Raw genomic sequence first — 14635 nt, forward strand, 5'->3', positions numbered from 1 at the left:
GAGCCAGGATTGGGGGAAGGGTGGGGGAAGGAGTTTTTGAGGTCTTATTTTATTTCTCATTGTCTTCTTCCTATTTTGTTAGTAATAAATTCAATTATTATCTCTAACTGTAGCCTGTTTTGCCCATGACAGTATTTGGTGAGTGATCTCTTCCAGTCCTTATCTCAACTCATGAAGTCTTCATTGTGTTTTCCCTCCCAGCTGTGGAGGGCAGTGTTAGGGAGGCTTTGGTGGGAGCCTGGCATGCAGCTGGGGCCAGCCCATTACAGCTTCCCTGCATATCTGAAATTAGGAGTCACTGTTTCTTCTTGTGACAGTCATTTAACCTCAGAAAGCTGCAGCCAAAATTGGTTTGTGTTTTAATCCAAAATGAAGGGATTAGCAAATACTTATGTTCGTGTCATATTTTTGCAGCAAAATAAAATAGAGAAACTTCAAAAAGTAATAATAATTAGTAAAAAGCTAAATTCTAGCCAAAATCACAGGGAGAAACCCAGAGAAGCTATACAGCTTTTCAATAATTTAGTATTTATTTTGACAAGTGATCAAACCAAGGGCTATTGGAAGAAAATATATAAGGAGGTTTTCTTAAATAAATAAAATTTTAAAATCTACAAATAACCTAAATTTCTAAGTAATCTCATGGTAATCTCATGTGTTTCTAAGTAAACACATGGTACAATGATGTGGAACAAGAGTTCATTGCCATCAAAGCTAGTAATAAAAGCCATATCTACTATCTTCTTCCAATTCAGCTGCCCATGGAAAAAATTTGAAAGAGCTGATAAATAGATCAAACTGGATTTGGAGACACTATTAGGTTTTTTCCCCATAAGATTTGATTTCCCAGCTGCAAAATAAATAATTCAAAATAAACTTCAAAAAATGTTTCTTGTAATAATATATATAAATGTTATATAAAAAAATTCCACTGAACTTTGACTGTATGCATTATTCAGAGTGTAATAGTATATAAGAGATATAACTGAACTGCAAGGAAAACAAGCCTGTACACAGCAGGGCTTGTGCTATTTATGTGTTTTTGAGAAGGATATAATGCTTCTCCCACAATCTGCAAACTATTTTATTGTCAGTGCTGACAATTAGACTGTAACTACTGTAAATAAATGTATCTTAATTGTCTGGCTTAATAATATAGTAAAGCATACCTTTAGGTCTCAACATATGTGTATGTTTTCAAAGACTCAAGATTTAGGGGCAGACTGCCTTCAGCCATCTGTGCATACAGGTTTATTTAATAAGAACTTTCATCAGTGAAGTCCTGATCAAAAGACAAAAACATGCACCTTTTTCAGGACAAAACCTTTTCAGCCAGGACCACAGTGTTCATATGGAGTGGGCACATCACCTTGGATCCAGAACATGCATTTTCTCATTAGCTATTCCATCTTTGTAAGTAAGGTCCTAAATTCAATAACTCTCACTGGCAGGCCAATTTGTTTTTAACAGCTACTCTCTTTGCAAGACACCTTGTACTGCAGTCATGGGGTTTTATTCATTTGAATCATATGGCTAAATATAATTATAGCTGTCAATTACTGTGTACTTTCAAAAACACAGAAAATGTCTTACATTGTATATAAGGCACCATTAGTGGAATTGTTTCCTTCCTAATTGGCAGAGATTGGAAGTGTTCTTCAGGCTTTTTGGGTTTCTACTGTGCTTGCCCTCCCCCCATACTTTTCTTCAGAAAAAAAAAAAGCAAACACTAATTTTATCCAATGACATTTATATGTAAATACTTCAAGGAGCTGGCAGTGCCAACCAGAATATGGGCTATAATAATCTGACATAAGACATTAAACCTCCAGAAAACCTGATTTACTTATGCAATCTTTGGCAAGGTTAACCTTAATTTCTTCACTAATCTGTGGGAGAGCTTCAACAGAAAAGGTAAACCACCTCCTCATCAGGACTAACCTGCAGCTATCTTGGTTAGGACAGTCTGAAATGTGCCCTCTGGCAAAGGAGGCAAATACAGAACTCATGTGCCCTCGCTCTGAGCTACACTGAAGAATAGGAATACATGTGGGGATGGGGGAGAGGGGAATGGGGAGTGGGATTGCCTGGATATTTCTCCTTTCCCTCAACAATTCAAAGAGATAAATGAGCCCTGAATAAATCTTGGAAAGCAAAAGTCGACCTAACCTTCCGCTAATGAAGCAGTCCTCTTAAAGCTACTGCCTAATTACCTTACATATCTTAGACAGAATTTCACTCCAGGGGCCTTTAAAATACATTCTTTCCCTTTATTCCTCAAGCCTGGAGGTGACAGCCATATTTAGCATTTATTAAACCCTAGAAATGAGGCATGAGTTAGTCTCCATTTACACATCTGAACTTCTTTTCCTAAGCCCACAGAGGCACCTCCCAGCACCCAGTGGGGCATTTTATGAGCAGGCTTGGAGCTTACTCTTGTTCTCAGTATCTCCCTGGCTTGCTTCCCAAACACACTGACAGAAGGTACCTCTCAGTAAAGGAAGAGGGTGCTTTCAACCTTAGGTTTGTCCACATGCTCGATAGTCATCTCACCAGCGTTTGGGTGCATTATTGAGCTTTACTTTCAGAGACATAGTTTATTTTCTCCTTCCATCTCTTCCTGCAGAATATCTGAATGCTTATTCTCTTTCAAGCAGCAAGGAATCATCAGTTGGCTGGGGCTTGGGAGGATAACTGGGTGGGGTTTTTTGGTTTGGGTTTTCTCTTTTTTCCTCCACTTTTTCATGTCTGAGAGCAGATTTGGGATATACCTATAAGTTTGCAACATTGTGCTGGCTCCCACCAGAACTGTGTCAACAAGCACATATAACTTCAATGATTATTAAATGTTTCCAACACAGTCTTAGGAAACAAATGTTCCTTGGAGAATATGTTACAACAAACTAACCTCCAGATTTCTTTCATAAACATATGATTCAATAATGATATCAGAGGTGATACAGCTCACCTCTGTAGTGATAATTTTATTTACTTGATATTTTTAAAATATACTTCCTAGAAACTCACCTGGTAGTGATTGCAAAATTGCATTAAAAATTATAAACAGATGGTTCTCCCAACTTACTGGCTATCAAATTCATATATCATCACCTTCTCAGAGGTGGTTAATATAAAATAGAAATGTTCAGCAGCCTTTAATAATCATTGGCTCCACAAACTATATTAAGTATATGAAGACAGCTTTCAGCAGCAAAGTATTTGCAAATGTATTTGGTCTCTCCAGGGTAATAACCTCAGCTATTGGCAGTGAATTTAAATTACATTCGCAAGATTTTGAGGGAGTCAAAATGCTGCAGGAAAGCATCTTACCTAAAGAATAAGGATCTTGAAGTAAAAGATAATATTAGCTTATTAAATTACTTTTCTTTGTAAAATATTCCTATAGAATGAAAGACTTCACGCAGCAGTTCATGCACCTCATGACTACTCCCTCAGTTTTACAAAGAATTTCAATAATGTATTGCAAGTGAATATAAAGTACCAAAACTACTATGAATTTTTATCCACTTAAAATGAAACACCTGTACTATACAGTTCAGGAGTTACATATAGCAAAATGACAGTTTTCTACAATTATTGAAAATACTGAATTATGTTGCCAGACTCCATCTGGATCCTAATTTAAGAATGCATACATCACAGACATTCCAACTGAAAAAACCCACATCATTAAGCCTATGAAGGCTTAATAGTATGTGAAAAATTCCTAGTAAATGTTTTGTGGGGTGTTTTTTTTGGTTTTTTTTTTTTTTTTTTTTTTTTTTTTTTTTAGAAATGCAGTAGAGTTATTTTCTTCAAGGTATATGACCTCTACAATGTATCTAGCAACACTGTACCGTAGCAAAATGTATTTTAAGAAGTAATTTGAAAAGTAAAATGTCGTGGAAGGTGTCCCCGCCCATGGGAGGAAGGTTGGAACTAGGTGACCTTTAAGGTCCTTTTAAACCCAAACCATTTCATGATTCTATGATTCTGTGATGATGATAAACTTCCAATCCAGTGTCTCATATATAGGAATATCAGGCAACCTGAAAAAAAGATGGACCTTTAATCTCTCTAAATGATGTGAAGATCAAAAAGATTTCAAAATAACCATTCTTGGATGAACGATGAACTTTCATCAAGAACTACTTCAGGAATGTTTTTCAAACTAGTCATGTGTTCCAGATAGCAAATCACTACATAGAATATTAAAGTCCATAGAAAGAGAAAAAAAAATACCTGAAAGATCATAATGTATTTTACCACTATAAAACTAGTAAAATACACAAGTAAGCATCTTAATTTCTATGTACAACCCAAACAATCTAGAGGCAAACAATTTGCTGGTTTGCACATACTTACCAAAAGAAAGTATCATTTGCTGATTTAACACAGAATTTTATTCGTTCTAAGAACAAGGAGACATATAATGTTGCAAATCAAACACTGTTCACAAAAAAAATCTGAATTTCTTCTTAGTCAGTTGTCTTACTGAGAGATAAAATTGAGATTACATGAAAATTTGTTTGATTAAATGACTGCAACATAAAAATGAGTTAATGAATTAGGAGAAAAAAGGAAATCATATGAGATGCTAGCCTAAGAATTTAAAAATAATTTAAAAACCAGAAATGTTCTTGTCTACTCATAAAACAGAAAACTAGAAAAGGAATGCATAAGGGTATTGAATAAAATATTTACAAATGTTTATGTAAAGCTGCAAAATGAAACTACAGAATTTTAAAAAAATAGTTTTTGTAAATAATTTGGCTTTTAAATTAAAAAAATAAATTAAAATGTTTTTCCCAATGCCTGCATACAGAATAATTTTGCATACACAGGAAGCCGAAAGCAGAACAGAGCAGATCTTCGCTAGGACATGTGTTTGCGGTCTTGGGCACATGCTGTAGCAGCTTTGCCCCTCTGCAGTGCCCCAAGCTTTAGGATTGAACATCAGTCTGGGAACTCCCCACCTCTCAAAACTTGCGAATAGATTCTGAGGTGTCCCTGAAACAGTCTTGAAAGAAGGATCTTGTCATGCAGAGCAGCAGGAAGGATGGGAAGAACATTTAGGATCAAATTTAGGGAGTTCTGAGTATTGCCTGCCTCTTGATGCCATGGCAGCAGGATGCACTGAGTTCTGATCAGCTCCTATCATCAGTCTCTCAAGCACTGGTGCTCTTCCAGAAGAATTTGATGGTGAATGAAGTGTTGGCAATCATCTGGGTCAGTTGAGGCTGACCATGCCTAAAGAGCCACTCCTCTGTGGAACATGCAAACACTTCACAGATGACTTACAGTCCATGAGACACATTTTGGGAATCCTTAAATGAAGCTTACGCTGTTTTGAACGGATGAAAATAACATAAGGGGACAGTCACATCAAGTAAAAGTACACTCGTATTCTTCAGAAAAGCACTTCAATTTAACTGTTGCAAACCAGTAGACCAGGCAGCATTGCAACTCTTAAATATTTTTATGGTTTTCATTTACTCTGAAATACACTTTGGTAATTAAAACTTATGTAATGATTCCAGTGCACCAAGCAGTCATGGGTGAAAAAAAAAAATCCAGCAGTTTATTCTAGTTATTTGAGATTAATTTCTGCACTCAAGGCATTAGGTCACTTTTTTGAACCTGAACACCCAGATTAATACTTTAGTGACAGCAAAGCAGACAGTATAAACATGCCCTAGAGCTTTTACCATGAATCAAACTTGGTTTTCTGATCTTACCAGCATGAACAGCTTGTAAATGCTGTTCCCAAAAGACTGTAACTGTCTTACGGCTGGATAACATTCTGCCTGGAAGCCTCCGTCTGGAACTGCTGACAGGGTTTCTTGCCAGTACATTTCTTAAAGCTTAAATATCCATTTAACTGTGACTGACTAGTTGGGATACAGAATGACCACCAAGATGCCTTCAGAGTACTCTTTTCTATTTTTCTTACTTTGAATAAATAAAATTCTTCCTGGTATTCTCCACTGAGAAATAAAAAGAACAGGTTCTGAGCTTTTAAGTTTAGCTTCTCTTTCTTTACTTTCCTTCAAGGTATCAGCCTTTGAAAATGTTAAGGGAAGCATCCATCAAGGATAGACAGGAATTAGAATGGTCTCTTCTCCCATTCTAATCTGAGAAAGGGCAGGCATCCTATGACCATGATTACACCCTCTGATGTGACCCTTCTCCCACAGGCCATTTATGTTAAATGAAAGAACTAGAAAACAGAAGTCAAAAAATACTGCACTTCTGTAAATTGGCCAGACATGGAAGCTGACAAATAAGCCTCGCCATGAATGCCATCAAAGTGACTATTATATAATCAATAATCATTCAGAATAAAGTGGAAAAATTGTTGAAAGAGTAACAAAGTAGCATGTGTCTATTCTGTCTGCATGCTTAGATTAAATAAACAATAAATGAAAGGAAATAGGATAGTCACAGCAGGTTGCCATTAGAAAGATGCAACCATTTAGATAGAACACTGTTGAAAGATCACAAAATAAAACAGGAGGCTTGGTTGTTTGGGCTTGTTTATTTGCCCAGTTTTTAAAGAAGAATGCCAATCTCTGCATAACAGATGAAAAAGATACCATCAGGCACAGAATTTAAGTGAAGAAATGATCTAAAGAACAACATCAAATGCTGGAAATCAACAGAATAAACAAACAGCCAAGTGAAGTTCAGCATAAAAATACTTACAATGATAGAACAACAACTGAGAGCAAGACTCACATTCATGGCCAATAGTAATTTATTGTCAAGCACAAGTGAAAGAAAGGACATGCTGGAAATATGGGGTAAAAAAAATGATTCAATTGTTTCACTACTTGGGAAATAATGAGCATAGGACAGAAATTACAATTAGTAGGATAAAGTCTATGCTAGAAAAATGCTGCTTTGATTACAAAATCAAATATGCAAACTGAGGAAATCTGATTTACACACAGATGTCTCTTATGCATCTATACATCACTATAAGTATCAGGGACCATATTTAAAACAAAACAAGCATGAAAAATGATGGAACACTATCAGATTGACTCTAACAAGTACTTGTTTGCTGTGGTTTTGGCTTTGTGCAAATATACACAAATTCAAGCAGATTTATTTTCATAATTTAAACTTTTGTGAGGCTGCTTTTCTCACACATTCTTTCACTACAGTTTTTCCTTCTGTTTTCTTTCTTCCATATGACACCCAAGTTTTTGGGTTTGCGGAAGAAAAATTATATCATACATGTAATTTTTTTTGTATTTATAAACAGATACTTGGGCCCTGCCAGCAGTGTAAAATAAATGCATTCTACGAAAGTCACATGCTGGCCTGTTTCATGTTATCACATTGTTGACCATATGAGATATGGAATTATTGAGGGGACAGGAGAAATTGGTAATAAGAAGGAACAGGCCCCTGGAACTACATATTGAACGAAGAGAGGCAGTTCAGAGGATGACACAAAACCAGGTGTTACCTATATAACAACTATCCCTTTAAGCCTGTTCTGACCACTGAATTCAAAGAATATGGATATAATGTAGTTCCATATACAGAAAATCTGCCTATCCTGTGGAAATGTAATAGAATAGTTCATCCTCCTTAATCCATGGAGTTTTTATATATCCCTCTCCCCTATTCTCCGATTTCCTCCCAGCTGATTCAGATATTTCTGGTACTGAGTAGCTCAGAACTGTACACAATAATAGATGTGTAGTCTAGCGGGTGAAATAGGGTCTGTACTCTCTGAAGAGTGATGTGATGGCCTTTTTCTGCAGGCAGCATTAATTATAAAATATTTCTCAGAACACTTTCACTCTATCATACATCTTAGTGGGAAGAAAGTTCATCCTGCCATTTTGGCATCCCAACCTGAATATCACTGCAATCAGAGCAGTGTAAAAAGGACGAGCATCCAACAAGAACTTGAAACATAGGGGTATTTTAAAATGTATTTATTAGTACACTGTTTAATATGCATGTAAGTGGATACAGATGTCTGTTTCTCTGTGCTACATAAATTTGGGTGATGAATATTTTTAAATTTGCTTTTGAAAGCTTGTATTCACAAGATTCCAGATTGTCCCTATATATGGAAATATTAAATGATATTAGGAAACTGTGCAGAGATATCTTTAGTCTGCACAGTTAATATTTCTGTCATGATTAAAACACCTCTTTAAAAGTATATGATCAGGTCAGAAAATGGGTGTTAATGTACAATATGTGAATGACTGTCTAGTCCCAGTCCACATCCTATAAAAAGCAGCACAAACACTACTGTTGCCAACAGAATATTTAGACTTGTACTTCATGTCATAGCATTTCATAAATGCATTAGAAGGTAACTGGATTTTTGCCTGCTCAAATAGTGATGCTGTTAAATCCCTATTCCTCTAACAATCCTTCACCAGTCCTTTCACCAATTCTCAAAAAAACCTCCAAAACTGAAACAAAACATACAGACTCTCCAAATTAAGATAATTTTGATAAATCTTTTAATGTAATATTTGCAATGCTGTTCTGAAATACTCTGGCATATTAAAATGCTTCAAGGTAAACAATAAAATATTTTTACTACTTTTTTCACTACATAAATTCTCTATTCCTGTGAAACTTATACAGTTACTGTCTTACCTTCTTTGTAATTAATAACATGGGACTCCTTTTTTCCCCACTTATTTTTAACTGCTGATGAGATGACAATGACAAGAAAATTGTTGGAAGAAAACTGTGTGAGAAACATTGCTAATCTATAAGTGGTGAAAGCTGCCTCAGGAAGCAAGATATGATCCCGTCCAAAGGAAGGTGATTCTGAGTCAGTTACTAAATACTGCCTTCCCAGCAATGAGAAAAATTTAGGTGCCTCTGAAGTTAAAAACCACTTGGAATCAATATACTTAAAGAGAAACTTTTTCTTGTCATGAAAAAGTGTGCTTCACTTGAATATATTAAACTTAATCAGTGTATATTTCTGTGAAAATTCCAGCAGGGTAAAATATACCTTTAAGATATTGAATTACAGACTTGTAGAATTTTGCCAATATACCTCATCTGACTTTAAGTCACTTTTAAAAGGTATAATAAACTATTTCAAAACCAATTAAAACCTCACACCTGCTATATCAAATTGTAAGACCCGTGAATATATGTATATGTTTCTTGATTTCACATAAGTGGTTTTATAAAAGCTATACAGGAAAATTTTTTCACTCCCTCAATTTCTGGTGCTGAAATCACTAACATCCTTAAATCAGCCTGCTGTGGTTTTTTTCCTTTTTATTTTAAGATACAAACATTTTCCATATGGAAGGGAAGTACTCTAGGAAGTATCTAAAGTATATCTTAGTCAAAATTAAAATAAGGCATTAATGTCGGTACTTAACAATACTTAAAACCAAAATTTCCATAACTTCCTAAATATGCTGTAATTGGAAATTCTCAGCCTTGGAGATACTTCTTACAAAGAAATCCTGTCAATTGCTGTCTGAACACACATCGTTATGACTGAAAATGCCTACTGACCTGGGGGAAGGTTATTATGTAAACTTTATAATCAGAAAATTGATCAATTCTCATTCAATCTCACTCTGTTACCTAGCACCTGTCTGCAGAGTTGATAAGACATGCAAGAGTACAAAGGTGGGTTTTATCACTTACTTAAATAACACCTTTTAGGAGTTTATCAAGCATGTTATCTTCCCTGAATTAAAACAAAGGGGCATTTTATTTTAACACTATTATTAGTTGTCTGTTATTTACAACACGTGGCACCAGAAAAAAAAGCAGTTTAGAAATAATGTTGTTATAGAAGTCCTTATACCAACATTATATGAACTTAGAATGTTGTTGGAAAATGGAGCACTGTGATATATGACTTTCCACATACACTATTTTAGTTACAAAACATGAATGACATTTTATATTACATTTTAAGATAATCTCATATGGATTATAGATTTCTCCCATGTATTTGGCCCTTTCAAATTTGGAAGTAACTGCATCTGATATACACCCACACACAAGCAAATTTTTAGCCAGAAATATGCCTGAAAATTTCACATATGTAGAGATACTGTATTTTGCTTGTAAGCCTTTTCATCTTAAAGGAGCTTCATGGAAGAATCACACCTGTCTTCTTTATTACAGTGTAATAAATGAGTAACTACTCAAAGGGACTCCAGAGAAAGCAGTCAAAGTAATTTATAAAGTTATATACTCAACTTGCTTTAAGTGTCTAAAGCTGTTATTGTGAAATATGCTAAGTGCAAATGCCAGGCAGAAAACTTTCTACAGAAAGCCAATAAATATTAACTAAATAGTCTCTATAACTTTTACCAGCATCTAATTTGTAGAAATCACTGTCTTATTGTTACAGATATTTCGTTTTGTGCTTTGCAAAATACGTTCAAACATATCAGAAAAAAACATACAGCTTGTGATTTTGCAAAAGTAGTTGATGTTAGCAAAAGTTAGGAGGTTCCATCTGCTTCCATGGAAAACAATTAACCATTGAAATAAGTTTCTTACATGTTCTCAGACATAACTGCAACATACAGACATGCATTATATTTTATTTATTCTCTTTTGCTTCATTCCTTCATGCATTTTGTTTCACTTTTTAAAAATTTAACTATTCCATATTACCTACTTGAAATGAGCTTGATGGTTTAAAAATATTTAACTCTCTGTATAGTAAAGTACAGATGATTACCATCAAATGCATTCTATAAATAGTTGTTCTGTTTATAGATAATTGATATAAAGGAACTTCTTGGGACATCCAAAGTGTAATTTCAGTAAAACTTCCCACTGACATTAAATATTAACCACTCAATACTATTAGAGATTTTTTTTATCCTCCAATTGACATATAAATTGAACTGAATATGCCTCATTCCTATGAAATCTTCTAAGTCTGGCATATCCTCAAGTGCACTCTACAGCTGTCAGGATTTTTACAGATTTCCTGAGAACAATTTTGCTAATTTTTTTGGCACTTTGGGATATGGATTTTTTCAAGCATAATATTTGTAAGTTAATATCCAGACAGAGTAGTCTGAACTTCAGGATTTTCCAGTAAATAAGCTGAACTGTATGGGAGGGAAGTAGTTTTTAGCATCAACTATTATTTATAAATTTGTTGCCAGGTATTGTATGAGACTTAAACATTTACAAATCAAAACACTACATTGGCAGTGAAACCATAAAACAAAAGGCACAAGTGCCCTACTATGACAGAAATACTTAAGAATTAAATGTATATTTTATTTATTGCTTTCTCTGCTGAGACTCAACAATAAAAGTAAAATTTTGTACAGAAAAATGTTATATTTATTGCCTTTAAAGACTACCACCTGGATTACATTTATGCCTGTCTTCAAGCGCCCATATTTCCAAAGCAGAAGCTTAGGCTCTCTAACTCATCAGTGGACATGGACATTTATTTCCAAAGGACAAATTGAAAATAATGACTGAGCAACCTTTCCGGATATTTCTGGACTTTTGCCTGTACCTTGAATGCTATGTAAGATTACTGAGGGAGTTAGTCAACATGAGGCTTTTTGTACCAGGTCTCACCTTGCCCATTAACTTCTGAGAGTGATCAACAGCAGGTCATTAGAAAGCAGTTCAAGAGCAGGACAAATTGAAAGAAGTACTTCAATGTTTAATTCTTCTAGTCATTTGTTTCTACAGAACATTTGCAGCTAGAAGTATTATCTTTCTGTTTATTTGCATCTAATACATTTTCCTTACATGAATATGTATGTAGAGTTTTTAAACCCAATAAGATTTTGGCAGTTATAGAGTTTAGCTGTGTACACCTTGAGAAGTTACATATTTTGAGGGATTGAACTTGCCAGCCAAAGTATTTAAGTGATATACAGGTGTGTGGCTATATTAACGTTTCAGCTTGGACCAGAAATGTGCTTCTGAAGCAGATCTGATCACTCACACTCACCAGGCTTGGATTGGACATGGCAGGGAGGCCTCACTGTGCTGCTATGCTGTTTTTGGGCAAAACAGACCTGGAAGATGAGTCCTGTGAAGGCACTGAAATGGTTCCACCCACAAAGCAGCATTTCCATCAGCCCACAGGGCCAGCTAGAGCTATGCCACATTACTTGCTAATTTAAACGTAGCTTACTTTACCCAGGGAATTGTGGAACAGAATTATTTTTCAACCTCTTTTAGGGAGTCATTCCTTCATTTTTCAGATAAATACAGCAGTACTTTCATCAGATCACAGGTTACTACAATCTGTCTTTCTCTACACCAGTTCCCTCCCTGAGAATTAAATAGTATTTCCTGCCGGGAGGAGCATCTCAAACGTCCGCTTATGCCCAGAATAAAGGACAACATCAGACATCTACTTTTCCTTTTTCTTCCCTTAGGGAGAAGAAGAGAACAGTATCACTACTCCTTTTGTACTGAAAGTCACAGCTGGATTGGCTTACAACTCAGGGGTCCAACCATAGTAAGGATTCCTTTGCAATGACTGTTTGGATATGGTGTCCAAGACATTTTGACAACTATGGCATGCTCTATAGAGCTTCTTTTTTTTTTGTTGTTTTTTTTTTGGTTTTCTGTTGTTTTTTTTTTTTAATTAATGTAACTTTAGAGATAAGAAATGGCAAATTCTAAGATTTCAAGATATCTCACTACAGGGATGCCACTGATTTCTTAGGAAAGGAGCTAGAAGCTGAATAGCTCAAAAATTCTTATAGGTGTTCTACATTCTGTGGGCAAGAACACAGAATGTGTTCAAGGAAAAAAGAAGAAGTAAAAACTCTGCAGCCTTCAAAAATACTACTTGATGAATTTTATCTCTTTCAGCAATAACCAAAAAGTCATCTTCCTTTCTTTCTGTGACATCATATGTCACAGAATGCTGCAGGCAATTAACATTTTTATGCATATTTTCACTTCTTCATTGATGTCATTCAGAAATTTCATCCTTCGCTCAAGACTAAGGAATACAAAATTATGAGAATTGTCAGATATATTAGGATGATCAAGGTGAATTATGAGTAATGAATTCAATAAATTGATCACTTGACCAGTCCCTACAAATACATAGAAAAGACATCATGTCCTATTTCTTCTACTTTTTACCAATTCACCAGGAGTAGCAAGATAAAAAAGAAAAAAAAAAAAGGGGAGAGATGCCAAAAGCATTTGTTGATATTCAGCCTCCCATTGCTCACAAAAGGAAATGAAACCAGGAGATCACTTAATAATAAAGTGATACTGGCCTACTAACTCTAAATACTACTATAAGCAGGAATCTTTCTGCTGATTTCACAGAGTATTAGTTTCTCCCTGTTTGGTTTTTTTTTTTTTTTTGGTAAGGTTTTGGTTGTTTTGCCTTTTTTGTTGTTGTTGTTTTTACAGTTTTGAGGTTTTAATGGTCTGTTTGTCTTTTTTTCTTTTTTTTTTCCCTGTTGTTTTTCTGTCTGGGTTTTGTTTGTGGATTTTGGGAGGTTTTGGGGGTTTTTTTCCTAGTCTAAATACTTTGACATTTGCACAGATATTTTGGAGTTCTTTTTTCCCCCTGCTATGAGATGCAAAAGAAATTGTGTTAGTGTAAAAGATTGGAGGAGAGAAACAAACAAACAAAAAAAAAGTTAAAAGCCATGGGTCAAGATAAATAAGTTTCTTTAGGCAGAAAAATGAAAGGAAAATAATAATGATAGAAGGTGATGCACAATGCATTGCTCATCATCCTCTGAGGTACGCCCAGCCTGTCCCTGAACAGGAGACTGCCATCCCCACACCAACTTCCCTCATTTTACTGTTCAGCATGGTGCAAAATGGTTTGAGATATCACTTTGGTCAGCTGAGATCAGCTGACCCAGCTGTGTCCTCTCCCAGTATCTTGTACACCCCTGGTCTCTTTGCTGGTAGGGCAGTAGCAAAAGCTGAAAAGTCCTTGCATCAGTGCCAGCCCTGCTAGGCAACAACTAAAACATCAGTGTTACCAGCACTGTTCTCATCCTAAATCCAAAACATAGTACTGCACCATCTACTAGGAAGAAATCAACTCGATCCCAGCTGAAACCAGTACAGCCACTAATACCTGAAGAGACCCAAAATCACCTCTCTACTGCATATTTCGAGTCTGTTTATTCCTACAGACTCAGCCACACATATGAACTTCTTTATGGTAAGATTTGGATTCATGTACCTAAACCACATATAAGTAACTGAACCTCCCTGAATTCAGGGCATTTGGGGCCAAACGAACTGAAGAAAGCAAGATCTGTGATATGTGGAAATTGCTGGTGCTGAGTCTGTGTGTATGTAAAAGCAGAAAATGAACTGCTAAGAGAACATTTATACACAAGTTGCCCTCGTGTTAGATGAGTGAGAGAAAATGAAAAATATATGAGAAGAAAGTTAAGTTTGTGATTAAGGCTGACAGAGGCTATCAGAACATGAGACAAAGTGACAAGAAGAAAAGAAAGAAGAGAATAAAAATTCAGGAGATGGAGGAGGAAAGAGTGTGAAGCAAGAAATTCTGCACTAGCTGAGATGTCAAGTTACAATGGAAAAAAAATAATTGCATCCCACACTTTGAAGTTAGCATACCAAAATAGCTTATACAGAAGAACTGGGAGATGAGAAAAATATT

General features: G+C 35.4%; 1 protein-coding gene and 1 long non-coding RNA gene across 5 annotated transcripts in view; one reads left to right on the forward strand and one right to left on the reverse strand.

Moving 5' to 3' along the window:
- Positions 1-14635, reverse strand: part of CSMD1 (CUB and Sushi multiple domains 1) — a 1052894-nt gene that overhangs the window by 788732 nt on the left and 249527 nt on the right. The window lies entirely within an intron of this gene.
- The window catches only part of LOC135296143 (uncharacterized), a 51002-nt gene that overhangs the window by 11963 nt on the left and 24404 nt on the right, over positions 1-14635 (forward strand). The window contains exon 3 of one of the 2 annotated variants that reach the window (XR_010358200.1): positions 12396-12410. The exons of the other annotated variant lie outside the window; for it this stretch is intronic. This is a non-coding gene — a long non-coding RNA (uncharacterized LOC135296143). Of the gene's footprint in view, positions 1-12395; positions 12411-14635 lie in introns of those variants that run through there. 2 annotated transcript variants of the gene reach the window in all.

Source organism: Passer domesticus, chromosome 3 (genome assembly GCF_036417665.1).
Source record: "Passer domesticus isolate bPasDom1 chromosome 3, bPasDom1.hap1, whole genome shotgun sequence".
Classification (NCBI taxonomy): Eukaryota; Metazoa; Chordata; class Aves; order Passeriformes; family Passeridae; genus Passer; species Passer domesticus.